The 13,353-nt window shown below is 33.3% G+C and overlaps 1 long non-coding RNA gene across 1 annotated transcript; it reads left to right on the top strand.

Moving 5' to 3' along the window:
- The first annotated feature begins 7,020 nt into the window (after window positions 1-7,020).
- Window positions 7,021-7,957, top strand: LOC140010796 (uncharacterized). The gene is made up of 3 exons (XR_011817942.1): window positions 7,021-7,279; window positions 7,367-7,405; window positions 7,611-7,957. It is a non-coding gene; the product is annotated as an uncharacterized lncRNA (long non-coding RNA).
- The last annotated feature ends 5,396 nt before the right edge of the window (window positions 7,958-13,353 follow it).

A 13,353-nucleotide genomic window follows, 5' to 3' on the forward strand; every position in this document is an offset into this window, starting at 1 on the left:
ATTTAACTAGTTCTTTATAATTATCATGTCTTTGAATTTCAGTGTTATTTTTCCAACACGATTCTTCTGGGAAGGCTTGCCATCTAAACTTGCACCTTGGTGTAGCATGTAGTTCATATATCACAGGAGGAAAATGGATAAGAGTTGGATGTTCCTGGCTGATAGATGGTGTGATGAATATAGGAATGGACTAAAGAAATTTTTGAAAATGGCAAAACAGCACAAAGGTGATAAACCAAAGATTAGATGTCCATGTAGAAAATGTAGAAATGTGAAGTACTACTCTGTTCATGTTGTTGAGAATCGTATGTTATGTAAGGGGATGGATAGTACTTATACATATTGAAAATTTCATGGGGAAACTCAGCCTAATGAAAATTCCAATGTTCATTTATGCCATGATAATGAGCATGAAATTAATGCTAACAATGCAGAAGTAAATGATGCCGAAATGCAAGAAATTTTAGAAGACATCTATTGGGAGACCTTTAATGAAGAAGAATTAAACGGTGGGAGTAATGAGGAGGTATCTTTTACAAAAGAAGATGAATTGGAAAATTTTGATAGAATATTTAAAGATACTAAGAGAACCTTATATCCTGGTTGCAAAAAGTCTTCAAGATTTCTTTTTGTTGTAAAATTGCTACATTTAAAGGTACTCAATCGATGGAGTAATAAATCTTTTACCATGATTCTTCAACTATTAAAGGATTCCTACCCTGATGATAACTTACTTTCATCCTATTACTATGATTCAAGAAAATTATTGGGGGACATTGGGTTAGGATGTGACCTGATTCATGCATGCAAGTATGACTGTGTTCTCTTTCGGAAGGTATATAAAGGATTGAATCATTGTCCAAAATGCTTGCAGTCTAGATGGAAAATAAATGATGGCAAAGGTAAAAAAGTTCCCCAGAAGATTGTTTGCTACTTTCCTTTGTAGCCAAGACTGCAGAGACTATTTCTATCAAGAAAAATAGCATCTTATATGAGATGATGCAAGGAAAAATGAGTTGAAGAAATAAGGGTCGTAAGTCATCCAGTAGATGGTGAATCATGGAAAGAGTTTGACAAGAAATTTCCATGGTTTGTTGAAGATGGTCGAAATGTTTGTCTTGCATTGTCAAGTGATGGTTTCAACCCTTGTGTAACTCCTATAGTATATGGCCAGTGGTGCTCATAAACTATAATATGCCACCATGGATATCAAAAAGGGAGCCTTGTTTCTTCTTGTCACTACATATGCTAGGTCATCGGTCACCAAGAAAGGATATTGATGTGTTTTTGCAACCTTTAATTGATGAACTATTGGAATTGTTCAAAGGTCCGGACATATGATTCTATGATTGAACAAAGCTTCCTTTCTGCATGTAGCACTTATGTGGACTACAAGCGACTTTCCTGCTTATGGACACTTATCTGGTTGGGTGACCAAGGGAAAAATGGCATGCCCCTGCTGCAATGATGAAATAGATTACCAGTCATTGAGAAACAAGATTGGTTACTTAGGCCACCGTTAATGAAAGTTTAACTTTCTGCTCCTTATATCTTGATGGCATTGAGACAAAATTCAATCAACCAAATAGGTATTATGATGGAGAAAATCCTGCTCATGACAGGTTATCCATATTTTTCCATAAAATTTTCCAATTGGATTGCCTACGTGTGGCACTTTGACAAGGGATCAATATAATATGGTCCATTGGTATGTTCTTGAAAACTATGATGAATTGCAACCATTTATGCTGTAAGTAAATCTTTTTTCACCAATAATTTAGTTGAATAGTTTGAGAAATTAGTTTTTAATTATGCACATGAACATGAGGAAGAGCTGGAAAGAAGAAATGATGCACCAGTGCGAGTACAGAATTGGACAGCCATGAACAAGTCAGCCAAGGAAGATCTTTATGAACGTGTAGTGGTATGCTACATTTAATTCATTTCATATCATTTACAATTTTCTAAACTTATTTTTGTAAATTTTGCAGGACACATTTAATTTGGATTAGACAAAGCCGCATGTTCAAGATGCTGTTAAGAATCAATTTGGACGACTATATGGAAATTTTAGAAGCAAATGTCATCAACACTACAAAAAGTATAGGGAGATGCAAATGCAAAGGCCAATCCTCCTGTCCACTTTCTTGAGAGAAGGGATAATTGGGTTTGGATCTGTGACAATAAGGACTGGGAGATAAGTAAATATCTATGCATTACTTTTTGTTAAAATGGTTCATGCATTGAGACGTAAGCTCTTGACAAGATTATACCTTGTACATTAGACTCGTTCAAGAACTAATGCACTAAATCGTGCAAATCTGGAGTTGTGCACAAGTTGGGATCTAAGTTTTTTCCTCAAAAACATCATGAAATAATAAATTCGTGTCCTATATTACCAATTTGCTGTGACTTTGGGGTCAAAAGTTCTTAAATCCAGTCAAAATGAAAATTTTCAAACATATTTGTGTGTTCATATATTAGACCAATCTAGAGACAAATGAGAAACCTGGTCTTATTGATTTGTTTGATATCGCATATAGAAATAGAAATGGATCGTCCTCCTGTCTTGCTAAAGAAAAAATATTTTAAGTTGAGAGCTTATACTATGGCAAAAATTTTATATCTTGCAGCAAGAAATGATTAATTTGAAAAATCAACCTATCTCTGAAAATGAGCCACCAATGTCTGAGGTTAAGATAGTTGAAAAAGTTTGCCGAAAAAATTCCAGTTATATCTATGAGAAACCTCGTGGAGTCAAACCTCCATCTCGAAGGTAGTATATTAGGGGAACCAATGGCAGCAACAATAGACAAATGGAGAGCATCATTGCTGAGCAAAAGTCACAACTGGAGGCTGCACATTCTAAAATTGAGGAACAACAAGCTCAACTTCGGTGCCTATAAGAGTCAATAGATTGGTTGATGGCAGAAGCGAAAAGCAGGACTGTAGCTAATGCCAATAGCTAATTTTATAAATTAAGAAGGTAAGATATTCTAAATTTTGAATGCTGGTTAGTAGCTAAAATATCTAGTTGTATCATCATTCTTTCAAACAATTTTAGTTTATGATGTCACCAATTTATACTTCTGTGTGATGATATCAATACGAATCTCAAATAATATGAACGCATAGAGGCTGTCCTCTATTATTTCTGGTAATACACTATGACAAAATGATGAATGGATGTGATGCAAGCTATATGTGGTTTTGGAAAGCAATATATGGGTAGCCAAATATATTAGAAGTTTTAGTACTGAGAAATGTAGCTGAGGGACAATGGTTTTAGTAAAAATTTCATTATGTTTGGAGAATCTCTTACATTAAATATTTGTTTTGCAGGTTCATTTTGGAGATTTTGGATGGAAATAGACTGCGCAATCTGGAAGGGGCCATTTGAGCCTGAATTGTTTTTGTAGTTTGGCTTGTTTTGGATGTGGTAGATGATAGAATATTTTGAACCTAAGTTTATTTTTGTTTAAAAGGTGTAATGGTATGTGTTTTCCTTGCTCCATGTGGCAATTTGTCTTCTTGATAGAAGTTTTGTAATTCAATTCTAAAAATGCTTGTAGTTAATTTTCTGGTTTGAATTGAATTTAACTTGTTAATATGTGATTTTTCTAGTGCAGGTTAACATTGAGAATTTGGAAATAGGTTGCAGTCTAGAAGGCATTGTGAAAGTGTTTAAAATGCTCAGGTGGCTTGTTTGGGATGCAGTAGGTGACAAGACCTTTTAGAAGCTAAAGTTTGTTTTAGAGGGTTGTTATAAACACTAGTTATCTTGGAAAAACACGGCTGGTGTTCATATAGTTTTGGAAGTAATGACTTCAACTTTTGGTCATGGGTGCTGAATCATGATTAAATATCACGCATCCCTTTTCCATCCTAGTTTATGCTTGTTGTTTTTTTTAGTTTCAATTTTTGCATTTTATCTTTTTTATTAATCCATGTAATGAAAGTGGGAAAGTCTAAGAATATATAATAGAATTGCCCATAATTTTTGAAACTTGGAGATTCATATAGACCAAATACTTTAAACCAAGCACATTTGTGGGTTTTGAATTTTATATCGACCAACAAAACAATGCAAGTATGGGAAGAGTGTTACACTTGGCTCATTAACTTTCGCAACTCTGTCGAAGAACTTCAAGTTTCATGAAATGGTTGTTATGTACTCCATTTGTTTGTAGTTGTTGTCATATTTTCACTTTATTGATGTTCCAAAATTTGAGTCACTATTTCATACATGTTTTTCAGTCTTGTTATTTGAAAAAGCATTTTTTTAATTTCAATACACATCTATCAAAAAAATATTTTGAATTCAAAGGATATATATATATATATATATATATATATGAAACTTCATCAATGTCACCTCATCTAAACATAATGATTATCATGTCTTCATATAAACTTGGATTCCCAAAAAATGACTCTAATATTAAGTCGGAGGGAGAACTTTTGAATCTTGTCACTTAAACAAGGAGAAATAATATCACAAACAATATTAAAAAATTAAATAATCTATATATGCATTGGTATTTGACAAAATTGGAATATAGTTCAAAGTCACACTTATTATGTTGGTATTAGAACAATAAAATTGGAGTGGTTTACAATTATTAATACTCAATGAAACTTCTAAAGTACTTTATTTCAATCAATTTTGCAATTGATGAGAGATTAAGCCTATTACACAAGACTTTTTTCTTAATAAATGAATTGTATACTTTTGTAACACTTCAAGAATAAATGGATAGGCACTGTGAAGCGCTTGTTACACGACATTCTTTTTATAAACTGCAATTAAAATTTCATCATAGAAAAATGAGTTTAGCAAAATAACACATATAGTTCAAAGTCACAATTGTTGTGCTGGTATCGGAATAATAAAAATGGAGCATTTTACAATTAGTAATACTCGATGAAACTTCTAAAGTACATTATTTCAATCAATTTTGTAATTGAGGAGAGATTAAGCCTATTACACAAGACATTTTTTCCTTAACAAAAAAATTACATACTTTTGTAACAAATTCAAGAATAAATGGATAGGCACTGTGAAGCGCTTATTAAACGAAATTCTTTTTATAAACTACAATCAAAAGTTTGTCATACAAATATGAGTTCAACAAAATAACACATATAGTTCAAATTCACAATACAAATAGATTTAAAAGTTGAGGAACTGGAATAACAAGTAATTTACTATGATTTTCATAGATTATATGACATCCATATGAATTTTTTTCTTTAGCCTCATATATAAAACTTTAGAACAGCTAAAATCACATCAAGTAATTATTAGCACTTATATATAAGTGTTTTATACAGTTACTTGAAAAAAAAATATTCGTATATAAAATACATAAGACTTTTGAATTATACACATGGACATGTATTAGCACAGATATAATATAAATATTTACTGACTAGCACACTTGAAAGCATCCCTTTCATTCTATTTTATGTGTAGCTAAGTTCTTTGTAGCTTAGCAAAGATATAAGAGTGAAGAATAATTTCAAGAAATGGCAATTACATATCACACAACAAACTTCTATCTAAAAATTAAATGCAAATATATCAAACTTAGTTAATTCATTGAAGCTGTTTATTGAGAATATTTTCATTAGTTTCATTTTTCTCATACATGGTTTCTTTCAAATTATATACTTTTAATACTCAATATTCATTCTATATACTATATAATATAGTCCAATTCTTAGAAACATTTAACTAAAACCATAGTTGTTAGGATCGCGATCTACGATCCAGATTATGGCTAACGATCCAAATCATAAGTAGGATAAAAAATTAGCATTAAATTAACAAGATCAATAAGATTATGATCTAGATTATACGATCCTACGATTCTAATACGCTACTACTATTTTTTTTAAAATTAAGTAACAATTTTAGTATTTTGACCATATCTTTGTGTAGAAAACTCGAAATTGAGTGCTATTTGTTGCATTGTAAACTATATTCATAGGGCTTTAAATCCATGTAAATAACTCACCCCAATTCAAACCTAGAAAATTTGATGAATCTTTAAATTTGACTCACATATTTTACTAAAGTGGATAGATGATCTTTGCTATAGGTTATCACATGGAGCTAGTGTTTTGTGTCTTTATTATAATAAATTAATATGGTTTAGAGTCTTTAGAAATGAATTAATACTTTTGCTGATTCTAAGTGGATAAGTCGTGGATTATAAATTTGAACCCAAAATACACTTTTTTAGCACAAAATTCTACTCTGAAAATTTTCTTTAATTATTTGCTTATTGTACGTATACCAATTTTTCTATCAATTAAAATATATTTGAAACATTTTATTATATATGTAATATTTACTTATCGTATTATATAAAAAATGATGTAATAATCAATCACTAAATCATAGTTAACTAAATGTATTGTGTTTAACTATTTTATTAATAAAATGATTTATACACATATAAAGTCAACTTTCCCATGTATATTGTTCCATAATTGAATTTGGATTAACAACAAGAAAGAACAAGTTGTCTAGTTTAATCAAAATACATTTTGAATATATTATATGTAGTCCCAAATTTCTATATATTTTTCAAACTGTCCCAAATACTTTATATAGCACAATTATAAACTTAATTAACAAACTAATTATATTGATTGCACATGAATTACATTATTTGTTACTATATCTATGAATTGCAAACTTAAAAAATATAAATATGATTGCACATGAATATTTTCGTTAGTTTCATTTTCTCATACATGATTTCTTTCAAATTATATACTTCTAATACTCAATATTCATTCTATATATTATATAATATACTCCAATTCTTAGAAACTTTTAACTACAACACTTAAATCAGAATTTAGGACGCGCGTTTTATTCCCTCCAAGAATTTTATTTTTCCCGCAATGTCCTTCAGTCAAAATTCTAAGGCTCGTTAGAGGCTGAGGGATAATACTATTATATATACATAGAAAGGCTAGTCCTCTCTTATCTCTCTCAATTGAGAAGCATGCATCTGTTCTTCTCTCAAGGGCCAAGATTGGTGGTTTTTAGTCCAAAAATAGAAGAACAGATGCAGGAATTACTAAACGGGAAAGAGACCTCTGAGGAATTGCTGAAAAAGAAGACCCGCCTCCTGTCCATCTCCTAAGAGTTGCTAAACGTGAAGGAGCTTAGGTTTTATTGCTATCAGAAAATCTCAGAACAACTTCAATGCTTCATCCATTTGCTTCAAATGTTGTTAGACCTATATTTTGGTGCCATTTTGTAAGTCTTCATACCCTTCTTGTGTGTTTTTATTACCATTATTTGTGTTAGATTTCTAAGATTGCATTATTTTCCTCACAATTTTAGGAAAATTGAGTTCCAACCATGCTTCTGGACTCTGTGAAGGTAACTTATGTGGGATATGTGTTTAAAATCAAAGATTGCATTTTTCGATTGGTTGATGTTTAAGCTAACAACCTCTAACTTTTGCATCTTGTTTCCTGGTCGGTTGAGGTTAACTTCTCTGCTTTTCCTAGTTGGTTTTAGCCCTTATTTTCATATGCAATCAGTAAAATTTCTCCATCTAATCTAATCTTCCCTTTTTGTGCAGCTTAATCAAGTTAGATTTAAAGAGCGGTAGTGCTGACATGGAGCCAAATCAAGTTAGTTCTATTGAATGCTGTCTGATCTAAATTTACCTACAAGTGTATAGAACAGGTCAGCCTTTGTGTACATACTTAGTGTTGGAGGCAAGAGGACTTAGGGGTGATTTCAGGATTCATAGAATCATAGTATCGGCTTGCAATTTACTGAAGTTGAAGTTGCAGTTCCATTGTACTAGGAATTTCTGCGTTTGAACTAAGCTTGGTTTATTTCAACATGCGCCATTTGGGTTTAGGTGCTTTTTGTGTACTGCAGTTCCCATTTCAGGTATTAATATTTTGTTTCTTTTGGATATATTCTCACTAATTTCAAGTATTATTATGTTTTGCAGTTTTTGATCTTCTCAATATGTAAAGTTGTGTAAGGAGGACTTTTGTATATACAAGGACTTGGAATCTGCTTTTCCAAATAGTTTTTCCAATACGCTTTGTTGAACATCTTAGGCAGATTGGAATCAGAAAATTTATAGGGGAGGAAGATCAAGTAAAGCTCGTAGAGTACATTTTGCAGCATGTGATCCTTTGAAAAAGATGACTCTGTATAGAGTTACAGAACCTTTGAAGTCTTCATCAGAAGGTTGCAACAGCATTTTGTCATTCAAAAAATATTCGATGGATTGCCAGATAGAGTTCCAAGATAATTGGACTGAATTAAGGAATCGGAAATACTGAGGTGACAAATATGTGTCCATATGACTAGTTTAACTCTCTCTCTGTGTTATATTTTTTTCTGCTTCTCCTTTTTGTTTGGGGGATGATGGTGTTCTCTTGATGAAATCTTCTTTTGTAATGACTTATTGAAGTTGTGATTTCTTGGATGGTCAATGAGCTAAAAAAAAATTTGGATTGCCAATTGATTTCAAGCACTTCCTATTGTATGGCTCAAGATGTTGAAAGAGCTGGATGTTGATGTATTACTTTGCTAGCAGTTATTTTTAGCTAACCAAAGCTTTTGTATGTTTTTTATTGAATGTTTATCGAAGTAGCAAAAGGGGGTTGTTGGCACCAAGTGATATTCCACTATCAAAAACCAGGACTTATGAGTTTAAATTTAATAAGTAGCTACGTTGGTCATGATTCATTAAAAAAAAATTTTTTGCCAAACAATTTGATACTTATAAGAACCTGGAAAATGTACAACAGACACACGAGAAGCCAAATTGAATCTATTTACAGCTAAATTTTCTAATAAAACCCAGTAATTTGCTCAGAGAATGGGATTAAGAATTGTTCACAACAACATTGGAGAGGAACGTTTTCCCACCGAACAGTTAGGTAAGAATCAATTATCGCTTATTAGAGAGGAAACTTTCCTAGCCAAAAATGTTTTACTGGTACGCGGGGGATTGCAGATTTGTCAAAAGACTACTTGCTAATTCTATACTACTGGTGAGGATGTGCTATTTTCCTAGCAAAACACCTTGACTATTTGTAAGGAACTATTGGTTTTTGTGGGGAGTTTTTGACTTTAATGGAGAGGAAAGTTTTTCTCGCCATAGTATTCGAGCTATTAGCGAGGAGGTCAACCCTGGCTATTGATCTGTTTCATTAGCAAGAAAGGATAGCAAGAAACTTGGCGAGGAAGCATTTTTCTCGCTGAAATTATTTGGCGAGGAAGTCAGAACTTTTGGTGTGGACTTTTGTTCCTCGCCAGATCCCTTTTTTGTTGTAGTGCGTATTAGATCCCCTAATGCGAATATCCAAGTTGGTCGGAACATTCAGATACCTAATCTAGTTCCTATTTTATAATTTTTTAAAATAAAATGTTAACTCCACAGATAATATTAAGTTTCAAGGAATTAGTATTTCAAAAATAACATATAGGTGAAATATTGTAGTAGCATATAAGTTTTAGTCCAAATTATAAGTGATATAGTGCACAGACTTTTATTATTCTTTGCAGACTGATAGTTAAATGATATTTCAAAATTATTACACCACGTTTCAGAAAAGTTACACCGTTTAGTTGACATAATATACCAATGGTTTTACCATCCTAATGTGACAAATTTCAATTAGAGCATTTGAAATGGAATTACGATAGTTAAAATATGCAATAGCATGACTAACAAGCTAGATGATTCGACAGTTCTAGTACAAACAAACAAGTTATACCAAACCATCTAGCATTTTCAGCTTACAATATAACTATATTGAAACATGATGTGATACTTCTCCTAAGCCTGATATCTAGTGTATCGCTTCTCTCAGGTGATCTATAATTGTACCATATTTGAATAGAGGACATTTTAAATCAAATTTGTTAAGAAGTTAGAATGTGTACATAACTTACATATTGAATTTACAGTCTATTTAAAGGTGAATGTACTATAGATAGTTATAATTTGATTAGTGCTTTGCAATCGAAATATAGGCAACGTGAATTATTGATCCAATGCTTGTGGTACCCAAGCATCAAATTTAAATGCACACTTTAAAATCTATCATGTTGGGATGGTCTAATCATATTTTAGAAATGGGGTGCAACATGTTGTAATTACGGTGTAACTATGTTAAAATATGGTGTAATGCATATTCTAACTTTGATATCCCGTGTGTCTCAAATCATCTATGTTCTTGTTACATTTTGATGGATGACATTTTAAACCAAATCTATGCAATCCAAATCAGAATGGGAACACAATTTACAGTTTATACTTATAGCCGCTTTAAATATGTATGTGCTATAGATATATGAACTACAACTCGATTGATGATTTGCAATCCGAATATAGTCAATGTCAATTATCAGTCCAATGCTTGTGGTTCCTTCACACCTAATTCGAATGCATTAATTAAAATTTGTCATGTTGGGATCGTCTATTTGTGCTGAAAAAAAAGTGTAACATGTCAAGATTATGGTGTAACTATACTAAAATGTGGTGCAGATTTTCTCCCAAATAATGTGTATCGCTTCTTCCAAGTCATCTATAATTTTGCCATATTTCGATGGATGACATTTTAAGCTAAATTTATGAATAAATTAGAATGTTCATTTTATACATATTGTATTGATAGTCTATTTAATTGTGAATATGCTATTGATATGTATGTATAAGTTATAATTTGACTGGTGATTTACAATCAAAATATAGGCGGCATGAATTATCAATACCATACTTATGCTATCCTCGCACCGAATTGAATGCATCATTTGAAATTTGTCACGTTGGAATGGTCTATTCATGCTTAAAAAATGGGTTATAATATGTCGAGGTTGGAATGTAACTATGTTGAAATATGGTGTAATGCTTCTCCCAAGTCATCCTTGTTCTTGTCATATTTCAACGAATGATGATTCAAACAAAGTCTATGCAATTTAAATCAAAATGTGTATATAATTTATGGTTTGAACTTGTAGTCTCTATAAATGTGCATATGTTATAAATGGATAAGTTATAATTCACCTCATCATTTGCAACTCAACTATGGTTAATATGAATTATCATTCCAATGGTTGTAATGCTTTCGCACCAAATTTCAATGCACCAATTGAAATTTTATCACGTTGGGATAGTCTTTTAATGCTTAAAAAGTTGGGTGAACATGGCGAGGTTATAGTATAACCATGCTAAAATGTGGTATAATGCTTCTCCTAAGTTTGATATATATCAACTTCTCCCAAGTCACCAATAATTTTGCCATATTTCAACAACTGACATTTTAAACTAAGTTTATGAAGAAATATTTAAATTGTAGGAAATATTTAAACTTCCCTTTCTAGTAGGGACCCTTTCTCTCTCTAAAAAGAGAGCATCTCTTCCCTGGGTGGAAGCTTTTCATTGTTCATAAAGGTTCAAACTTTTTCACTTTTAGGTAATCTCCAAGTACTAATCCAGCAAGCGGTCATGAATTATTGTCGGATTCTAGTATTAGTAAGTGGGAGCTGACGAGTCACTGTGCTCACAAAGTTTCTTTAGCTCAGAGGTTGTGGTCCAGATCTGTCAAACCATACTCAACAATCATACACCAAACCAAGCATGAAGGAGCAGCATTCATGGAGTGGCTACGACAGCAGATAGGTAAGCTTATTGCCATAGTCTCTTCTTGCTTTGTCTGGTAGTTTAGGTGCATTAGCAGTAGGCGCATTGTACTCTGTTTTTCCTTTTTCTGTTGCCTACCAGATAGACATTTACTTAGAGAAAAACATATTTTCTTCGATTTTCCTCTGGAAATTACCGGGTTTTCATTGAGACTATTGGTGAGAGAGTGAGAGGTATACCAGCAGTACATTGTGTTAAGTCTCATGGCTGAGGATATTACTGACATTTTGAGAAGCTTTACATTTTCGAGCAAGGAGTTACAAATAACAGAGGTGGGGAGAGAGGAGCTATCTTCAGGTATAACAGAATGTCAAAGTAGTTTGATAGGGAAGATTGTGGGTGAGAAAGTAGCCAATTATACGGGGGTCAAGAATTTCGTTACTATAGCTTGGGGGTACCCTAAAGATCTGACAGTGTCGGAACTCGGTCCAAATCTGTTCCAGTTTTTTATGCCTAAGGAAAATGATCGGGAACGTATTGCTAAGGGAGGCCCTTGGATATTGGATAATCAAATCATGGTTGTTAACAGGTGGTATGAGGGGATTGAGGAGGATGACAAAGCTTTTAACTTGGCACCCCTTTGGGTGCAAGTATGGAACCTCCCTGTTCACTGGATTTCAAAGGATGTTGGCAAGAAGATTGGATCTGTGTTCAATCAGGTTAGGGATGTCATTATACCACAAACAGGGGGAAAAGAAGGAAGGCATATTAAGATAGCGGCACTGGTGGACATTGACCAACCTCTTCTGCGAAGGACAACAATTAAAGTGGCAGGAGGAGTTAAATGGGTGAATTTCAAGTACGAGTGTTGCCCAGATTTTTGTTACAGCTGTGGAAGAATCGGACACAATGAGAGATCATGTGGATTGTTATTGGGTGGGAGCGAAAGGAAAAAGGATAACCAATATGGTATTTGGATGAGGGCAGGGAATGCAAATGAAAAACTGTATACGCAGAACAATCAAACAGGAGTTAGATATAACCCCCAACAACATCACTGGAGGTACCAGGATGGGAATTGGGTAGATAAGGAGAGGGGGGTCAACATGGGTAGTGATGATTCTAGAGGATTAGATAAGGTACCTGCGAGTGTAACTCAGCAACAGGACCAACAAATTAACCCTGCAGAGCCTTTGCCTGAAGCACGTATAGATATTACACCCTCCTCAATCTTGGAGGGAGTTGATGAAGCTAGCACTTCTAAAATTTCTTACGAAGGGGGAATGAATCAGCTTGTAGAAGTGAAGGTTGGGATGGAACAGGATATAGGGTGTATCCAGAAGGAGAAGGGAATCCAAAAGGTTTCGCAACCTGGACTCGAGGAGGGAAACAATGAGGTAACACTCATGCAAGTCGATGTGGGCAGTACAGATAGGAAGCAAGTGGTAGTTCACAAGCAGACCAAAAGGATTCAAAGGTCTCTGAGGTCACCCATAAAAAGGAGACAGACGCTTAAAGGAATAAGTATCAACTTGGGGGTATTGGCAGATCAAGGGAAAAGGAAAAGCAATGAATTGGATGAGACTATGGAGAATGTTGAGCCTGATATTCAGATTTTGAAAAGATCTAAGAGGGATGTTTCTGGGGGTTTAGAGCAGAATGCTTTTGATGGCGAAGGGTCCATGCCTGTTTGGGCCCCAGAGGGTAA

The sequence above is a fragment of the Coffea arabica genome, chromosome 7c (genome assembly GCF_036785885.1).
Source record: "Coffea arabica cultivar ET-39 chromosome 7c, Coffea Arabica ET-39 HiFi, whole genome shotgun sequence".
Classification (NCBI taxonomy): Eukaryota; Viridiplantae; Streptophyta; class Magnoliopsida; order Gentianales; family Rubiaceae; genus Coffea; species Coffea arabica.